The 9,057-nt window shown below is 41.8% G+C and overlaps 1 long non-coding RNA gene across 1 annotated transcript; it reads left to right on the top strand.

Annotated features, from left to right (window-relative positions):
• Positions 1–251: 251 nt before the first annotated feature.
• Positions 252–6,716, top strand: LOC116444309. Its single transcript, XR_004240273.1, has 3 exons — positions 252–262; positions 4,564–4,567; positions 6,644–6,716. It is a non-coding gene; the product is annotated as an uncharacterized LOC116444309 (long non-coding RNA).
• The last annotated feature ends 2,341 nt before the right edge of the window (positions 6,717–9,057 follow it).

Genomic DNA, 9,057 nt, shown 5'->3' with positions numbered 1-9,057 from the left:
TTTGCAGCTGGAATGTTGAATTTCTCTTATCGCAGTGGAGAGGGGGGAGAGCCAAGCCGCTCCGGCTGCCCACGGCAAGGCAGTGGGGGGGTTCCACGGGTGGAACAGGTCCATCGGCTCCAGGATGGCCGTGGCCCGGCCCGGCCTGGCCCAAGCAGGGCCTGGCCAGGCCCGGTGGTCCCCACACGGGGCCCGCAGTCACCTGTGCCAGCACCGGAAACGAGAGAGAGCTTGGAGGGGGAGTTTGTCTATTCTTAAGTGTGTATCACAGAGGCGGTCACAACTTTAAGTGGCTTAAAGAATTGTCCATATTCAAACTGGCCAGCTGATAGGTTCTATCAGGTCCCAGAGGAAGCTGTAAGCACCCCTTAGCAAGGACATCCCTTCCGGGACTATGCTTGCTAACCTATGACAACCACCTCATCCACACAGGCTGCCAGAAGAGGTGAATCCCAACACACATGGTAAGCTCTGAGAAAGGTTGTTTCCAAGGCTGGAAATGGCCAGAAAGTAAAGGAGTGTCAAATATGTGGCACTGTTTATCCAGCAACATAAAAAGAAGATCAGAGACTCCAGGGACATTTTGGTTTATCTTGGCTGCCTCACACTGCAGCTACATTTTAAAACCAAGTCAATTTATATTTACATTGCAGTTATAATTGCCTGCACACATAGACCAACAAAATTGGTTGCTTCAGGATCTTCTCATTCCACATAATCTGCTCTGAGTCCTAAAAGGAGCCTGCAGATAATTTGGGCTCAAAATCTTTTTGTAACAGCTTAAGCTGGCTTCCAAACGCTTGGGCAATGACAACCATGTGTGATTTTTGAAAGTCTCTATCTGTTAATCTAAAATGTAAATTTGCTGCTAAGGGCACTGCATATGAGTAAATCACATTTTAAACACCAAATCCGTTTTATTTGCTGAGGCCTTGGGCACATTTTAATACTGCAATGCTAGCATTTTAAGTGTATTTTTGTGAGGCCTCTAGAGCGTTGTCACGGATAGGCACCGTATAAATAACATTTATTGTTATTATCATTGTATGTCGTATTCACTCTGTTTTGCTACCATTAATAAACCATTCAGGCAATGTTGTTGTAATGTATAATATTAGCAGCAGCGTCCTTTGGGAGACATATAACTGGGTACTTAACATTCTAGCTGTTTCCTGGGCCATCTCTCCACAGGCACAGACGCTACAGTGTGTTCAAAGTTCAGTATAAAAAAATGGGCTGGCTGTGCAAAGATCACAGCATCTTACAACATGCCTTGCAGTAACTCACACCCTGGCCCTTGCTGTCAAAATTCTGCAACACTAGATAATAGTAAATTAGGGAAATTGCCTGTAATTTGGGGAATGCTGTGTTGCCCCTTTTAAATTTGTCATTGCTGGGAAAAAAAAAAGCATTCAGTGGATTCATTTGCCTTCATCTCAGCCTTGCAGATAAGGCTGTTGCCCTGCAGCCCTCTTGTGGGGCTGCCTAGATTACAGAAAGCACTGGTGCTAAGGAAAAGTGGGCTGTGAAGACAAGGGTTGTTTCAGGGCTGTATTAATTTGCACTGGGGATTGGAGCCTTATGGACATCCTCCTTTAGTGGCTTGCAAAGCAAAATTGCTGTGACCTTTTCTCTTAATAAACAGCAGGCAAAACCCAACCATGCTTAAAATTGCATTCTTAAAAACACAAAAACAAACAATGTTTTTGGGTAATGACGACGATGTGAATATGGAAGAGAAAAACATGCATATTGTGAAAGCACTGGTGGATTAGCAGGTGGCTTTTCCAGCCAGGGAGGGAAGATGGGGGGGAAAATCCCTGCTGCAAGGCCTTCTCACCATATAGCCACCTGAATGCTTCATCAGCTCACAAGGCAAAAGATACCAGCTGGCAGATGCCTCTGAAGGGCACTGCTGGCCAGGTGTGACTTGGGCTGGCATGGGAGGCTGGTTTTTAGCAGTCCTGCCTCTGTTTGTGATGTATTCACCTTTCCTATCTCTGTGTATTTTCTCGCAGCTTTTCCTGGGCACCTCAAGTCATGACATGTGGCTTGGACACATCAGCACTGGCCCATGGGCTGTGGCATGCTGGCTTCTCACCACGGGAGGAGCTCACTCCAGGCAGCCTCAGCACCGACACACATCTGGGTCAGAACATGGCTCCAATCACTTTTCAGCTCTAGACACACTTTTCTCTCCTTGTTGCCTGTCTTGCTTATACATTTTTCCCCTCTGGGAAATAAAGCCTTTCTGATGTCAGTCACCAGTAACACACAAAAAACTGGGAAGAATCTTTGGGTCAGAGGGTTTCTATGCTGCACAGCCCCCTCCCTGCCAGCTTGTGGAAGGCTTGCACAGGGTCCTCTGCCTGTGAGGGCAGTTCACAGGATGTGGCTCATATTCTGTGACTGACACACCTTCTTGAAGGTAAGAGTGCCCTACCACCTCCTTTTCTATGCTGTCAGCAGAGTCCTCACTCTTTCCAGCAATTGATGCTTTTCCTCAGTCTTCCCTTCCCTGCTCATTCCACATAAGGCTTTAGATGTAATTTGCACATTCGTGCCTTACTTGTTGAGTGGTCTCTCTGGGACTGATTGTTTCATGTCTTTGAAGATGTTAACTTTTCTGTCTAATGATGTGATCATCATCATCATCCTAGTCTGTATTATACCATGTAAAAGACCTTCCAGCTCTGCACAGTCCAGGAGAAAAATTTCCTTGCCTTTTGTTAGTGGGAAACTGCATTTCAGGGCAGGCTGACTAATCGGTTTTGAACCTACACACAGGACTGGAGGGCAGGGGGGTTAGAAAATGTCCTCATCAAGGTCATTTCTTAAAAGGACAATGTAGAGGAATCTGAGTAAAGACAAAACAGTCATCTGGGGCTGAACAGATGAAACACGGTGAAATTATGTGAAATTATGTAAAATACGCTTCATCATTTTCTTACATTCATTTCATTGTGTGATGGTTATCAGTGGGCACCTGCCTCTTGAGAACAGAATTGTCTCGTGTCAACTGAACCATATGGTATCATCTCTGTTCCAAAGGAAGGCAGGAAATTTTACAGTACTGGAATAAAACCCTTGGCTTAAAAAGTTAACACTGCTGGAATATCACAAGCAGTCAGAGTGACACTCTCTCCCACTGAACTAAACATGGGAAGAGAGATCTTTGGTGCCTGTATGCTGGCATCCTTTCAGACCCTCGCTGACCCAGGCTGTCACTTGTAGAAATCCCAGGGTACTGAGTAGGTCTCACATTGTTCTTTGGGCTTATTACTTTATTTCATCCCTTTCCTTTCCAGTTAGGGGATTGACATGTGGCTCTGGTGGTGATGTGCTGTGTCATAAATAGACACTGTGTGCAGGCAGTCAGTAGCCTGGGAAATCAGGGAGTGAGATGTTGCCCTTCTGCTCCTCTCTGCTTTGCCCTAGGCTGTGAAGCTCAGAGAAAATACTCTGAGGCCTAATAAGTATTATTACTATATATTCTAATGAAAATAAGAATATTGTATATAATCTAGCTTGTTTTTTCTTTAAAAATCTTTTAAAGACTATCTGAATGGTAGCATTTCATCAACATTTGTTTTAGAGCCTGTTTTTTTACTCCTTACATGTGTGTATGTAAAATGCAAAATGTTTGCAAGGGGGATTTGGCTCCTTGAAAAAATACAGTTCTCCAGACTGTGATGGGCCCGTTGCTGAAAGCCCTTCAATGGACACGGGAACTATTTTGGCCTTTTTGAAAGCTGTGAACCTTCACAGCAGCATTGCCCATGGCCGTGCATTCTCCCAGGAGTGGGGAAAACTGGATACAGGGCTGGGAGGCAGCTATAGGAGGACAGAGGGTGTGGAGGAAAGAGTAGTGAAAGCAGCTCACCAAAGTCCACTCTTGGCTGCTACCTGTTGATAGTGAAGAGAAGATGAATCACCAATTTAGGTCTGTGACAGGTTTCCTGAGATGAGAAAAAAGGGGCCCAGTAAATGCATGCAGCCTTCTCCCATCATCCCTTTAATAACCTGTAATATCGCAGCAGGATATTTTTGTCACACTGAATCTGATTGATGGTCTTGGCTATAAGACATTACAAGTGTAGAGTAAATTGACTGAACACCTAAACATACAAATTATTAAAAGGAGGGGGAGCAGGCCTGGGCCTCCTGGGGAAAGCAGGCAGGCTTTAGTTAAGATGATCCCATTTCCAAGTGCAATTTATAGTCTATTGACTTGCAGCAGTGTCTTTTCAGATGTGAGGAAATTGTCATACATTGCAAATGAGAAGCTGTTTTGACATCAGAATCGAAGAGAGTGCCAGGAAGAAATGCTATCAATGCCTGGTCTGTTAAGGTTAAATGAAGTTGCGTTGTTGCCAGCAGATAGGCATTCATTTCCTTTTCTTCCCTGCCTGTCCCTGTTTACAATTACTGTGATTAGAATGAGTAACAATGTGCTTCTGACACCCATTGTATTGACAGCTTGCCTACTTTTTTCCACTGAAGTGGCACTAGTCATTACTTAAACACTTGGGTATTTTGACAGGGAAGATCCATGCCTGCCAGTCAAGTGTATCAATGACAAGGTGGCCTTAGCCCCTGGACACGTACTGCTGAATTAAAGCAGTCAAAGCCATTGCTGCTGGAATATGATGAACATTTTTAGAAACGGGGCTCTGGCAAACCCAGAGAGACACTGATGCACTTGGTGTGTTCTTCCTGTCTTCTCCACACATTACTACTGGTGATGAGCTTGTTTTTTCTCCATCCACATTGTGATCTCTTGGAAGAAGAGCATGATTGCAAAGTAAATTATTACAGAGGGGAAAAGAGTCAAAATTATTTGGGACTTCTACATGTATATTGGGGACAGTTTTAATTTGGACTATTCTGGAAAAGAGCATCAGTTAGCAGTGGTGGGGCAGCCTGAGAGTTAAGCAGGTTAATTTAATTGAGAAGGTGCCTTGATTTGTTGCCAGGTTCCCCTATGGTAGTTTTCTACCTACACACTAGCTTCCGCTACTGTGTGCTCTGAGATCTCTTTTCAAATTGTCTTACATATATTTCAAAAGAAAATATATTTACCAAGGCTCCTTAATTTTTATTTTGTTTTTTTTTCCTTGCTCTTTGGATAGTTTGAGTTCAATCTCAAGAAAAACATGTAAGGAGTAAAAAAACAGATTTGTGCAGAAGGGTTCTGAATATTGAAAAAAAAATACTGGTGCTGAAGCTTAAAGGATGAAGGGGAACATCTATCATACATAGAACACACCAAAAAAACTACCAGCTGCAAGTTTTTGCCAGGCCTCCTTCCAAGACTACTTGAAAAAAGTGCTGGGGGCACATCCAGTTCCTTAAATATTATTGTGCTTTCAAAGACCTTTAGGGCTTTGCAGACATCCTTGTTTAAGTGAATATATGAGTGTGTGCACACATACATGAAGAATTCAACAGGTTATTGTTGGAGCTACTCTGCAGTGCTGCTGGATTTTCATTATCTGCTCCCTCCTGCCTCACCCCAGCCCACACCCTCCCCTGGAGCTGGATGGTGGTAATAAAGAAAATGGTTTGCAGATTTCTATTGGAATCAGAAAGGAGTCTAAGCTTCACTGGAAAATCAATTATGTAGTAGGCAAAGTACCCCATAATGTTCAGCAAAAAAATATGCTAACATCCAGGTCAGTACATTGGAAAACACATTTATCATGATTTCCATGAAAGCCTCAGCCTGGTGTGTCCCAAGAGCAACCTCTGAACTTTCTTGAACCAAACAGTCAAATGGAAAACTCTGCCTACTTAGCATTTTCAAAATTTGCTTCTCTTCTGAGCCTTGAACTGGAAGCTTCATAAAATGGGCCCTTCCGTATCCTCAAAGAGCTTTTAATAAACATTTCCTGTAGAGAAGATATTTTTTGTTGGCTGAATTTTGTTTGACTCAGGTCTAGAAAAGGGCTTTATACAGGTCCCCAAACTTCTTTTACCAGTGATTTGCCTCATGAAACATTGACTAATAAATGTAATTGAATGCACAGAGCATTAGATGTGTGTACTACCAAATTACTGCTTCTGGCAGTCAATAGGTTTCCTTTAAATATTTGCCTCCATGTTGTTTGGTATTTCTCATTTCTATAACAGATTATCATGGAAAAATTACTTATTGGCAGTGTTGGTCTAGGTGCTGTACAAATGCAAGGCTAGAGATAGTTAGAGACAGTCCTTTCACTAAGCTATTTACAACCCAGAAAATGTGTGTACACCTGAGCAAGTGCTTGTGTGGTGGCTGAAAGAAAAAAGCTGTCAATGTCTGCATGTCACTCAAAAATGGTGTTCCATGTAGCTGTCTGTGTCCAAGGGTATATCTTATCATCCTGGTGTGTATCCATTCCCAGCTTCTCTTTTGCTGCATAGGTTGTGAGCAAAACCTTTTTTTTGTTAAGTGTCTATACAACTTCCAATAGAATATTTGAAACAAGCTACAGGGAGCATTTGTAGCCAAGTTTGAATGGGTTGTTCTCTCAACTTTAATGAAGTATTAATGTTGTCAGGCCTTGCTGGACTGAATTCATAGTGTCATTCCTCTAGACAAAAAAGGAATAGTAGTGGGACACAAATTCACCTGCAGATTCCGTCACTAAAAGAGGTGGAGGTGAGTCAAGGTTCTAAAAGGTTAAAATTTTAGCTAAGAGTTAGAAGAAATTTGTATTAAGATACAGAGTAGAGAAACAAAAGATAAGTTAATGATTAGTAGATGCCTAAACTAGAGCTATGTGATGTATTATTTGCCATTATATTTTGTTTTAAGTTTTGTTTATAGGAGGAAACAGAATAAATGAACTGTCATCAAAACAAACTGAAACTAATTGAAACCAATAGAACTAAGCACCTGGGATTCATAATAATTAATCAAAAGTAAGAGATCTTGGGCTGCACCAAGAGGTCATGAAGGCCTGCCAATAGCAAGAAGGTAAAAAGGTTACTGTGAAGAAGACATTCCTGACTTCATCTTTCAGGACCACTGACCCAATTTGAGGCCACCGACCCAATTCAAGAGAGAAACTGCGCATGTGTGAAAGACCAATGATCTCATTTTAATACGAAGCAGAGGATGGGAGGTGCTGGGGTCATACATATGTAGAAGATATAAAACTCTATGTAATAAATAGAGAACAGAGAACCTTGTACTTCGCTGGCATGTCTTTAGGAGGCTGCTCCCATGCTGCCCACCAGTGCCTGAATAAAGATACCACTTTCTAACTTTAATTAGTTAGAGGGTCTTTGTCCGTGGATATTGGGATTTAATATTCATTCAGAGTTAACAAATCCCCACTTTGCTGCCATGATTTCTGCCCTTGATACATTCCTGAATTGACTTCAAAAACTGTAGAAAAACAGGTCTGGAGGGACCACTGGAAGCAGTCTTGTGCATTCCTCTGCCCCAAGCAGGCCCGGAGATCCTTCTGTCATTCCCAATGGATTTTGGTTCAGTTAGAGTTTAAAGATGTCTCTTTCTGGAAGCTTCACAGCCTAGCCAGGTGGTCCTTCTTCAGGTTGCAGGCCTTTATCATCGTTCCTGTTAGAAAGGTTTTTCATGTCTAAACTTTTTTTCCTCTCCCCACAGTTCATGGGTATTCTCTCTTGACTTATCCACCATGAATATGGAAAACAAACTTTTTCTTTCCTGCTTGCAGCAGAATTTTAATGTCTTTATGACTGCTAGGTCCCACATCCAGTTTAGCCTCCTCAGGCTGAACAATCCCAACTTTTTCGCAGTTCATGGTTTTCTCTCTATCATCTCCCTATGTATCTTGTGAGACATACTGATTCATCCATGTGATGTCCTTTTCTGCAGTGATAAAATTGGTTTGATAGCATTTTTTTATCCTCTTTTAATCATCCTTAAGCATGCAGAGAATACAGTGTATCTCTTTCCACACTCAGAAAAGCCAGTCTCACCCTTTCAATAAAGAACGGAGTTTACCACAGACTCATCAATACAATGATATTTTTGGCTAATAAAGTCTTGCGACTTTGTTATTGTTGATGGCTAAAAACAGAGTTTGCATGGATGAAAGGAAAATGCCTCAGGTAATTTATTACCAATTGTGATCTTGAGAATATTCTGCAGCTGGTGGGGAAAAATGATTTGGAAGAAGTCTATACATTTTTCTTTTTTTCATGACTTTCTTTTCTCATGGACTATTTCCTGACAACTCAGTGAAAGGAATCAGCATCAGTACTAAGAAGGAAATCTACTTAAAATCAAATTGTAGTGAATTTCAGTGTATGGAGGCAACATTTTTATTAAAATAGTGCTACTGCTGCTGATTTTCTTGGACAGGTGACGTGACAAACACATTTACCCAAAAGTGGGCCTAAGTCTTACCATGGTTGGGGAAAATGGGAACAGAAAAGTCCATCTCCCACTGCTTTTTGCTTCTCAGGAAAAAGTTGATCTCTCTTCAAAATTATTTTAAGTGTTGAAAGAAACAGGAAGTTCAGGGTAAGAGGAACAGAGAATCACAAAGATGTCTTGCTGAACTTAAGCTATGGAGGTGATGCTTCTAGGACCTATCATGTAATTAATTTTGGTTTAATCTTGCAGCTTCTCATAGGGAGATAATTTTTTTTGGTGTTACGTTGTAGTGCACTGCCCTCCAAATCTGTCCAGACAGATTTTGGCATCTTTTACTCCAAAATGTTATAATCCTCACACTGATTTGGCTGCTGACATACTAAGCCCTGTCGAAAACTAGTAATGAGCTGTGTTAATGGCTCTCTTTTATATGATTGTATAAAATGTGATTTTTTTTTCAGCTCATATATTAAGCTTAAATCTTTTCCTGCTGGTCTGGAGGGAGAATGGATAAATAGGGTTTTTTTGTAGCCAAGTTAAGTACGAGTTGTGTCTTTAGATTCTGCAACCACCTCTGACTGACGGAGTTATTTCCTGGACAGCCAGTAAACAAAGCTGCGTGGCAACACCCAAGGGACAGGAGCACTTTTAAACATTCTTTACATGTCTAGGAAAAAGCCTGACTGTAGCAGTCAACAGTCTTGGGG

The sequence above is a fragment of the Corvus moneduloides genome, chromosome 5, assembly GCF_009650955.1.
Source record: "Corvus moneduloides isolate bCorMon1 chromosome 5, bCorMon1.pri, whole genome shotgun sequence".
Classification (NCBI taxonomy): domain Eukaryota; kingdom Metazoa; phylum Chordata; class Aves; order Passeriformes; family Corvidae; genus Corvus; species Corvus moneduloides.
This window is presented reverse-complemented; position numbering and strand designations above follow the sequence as displayed.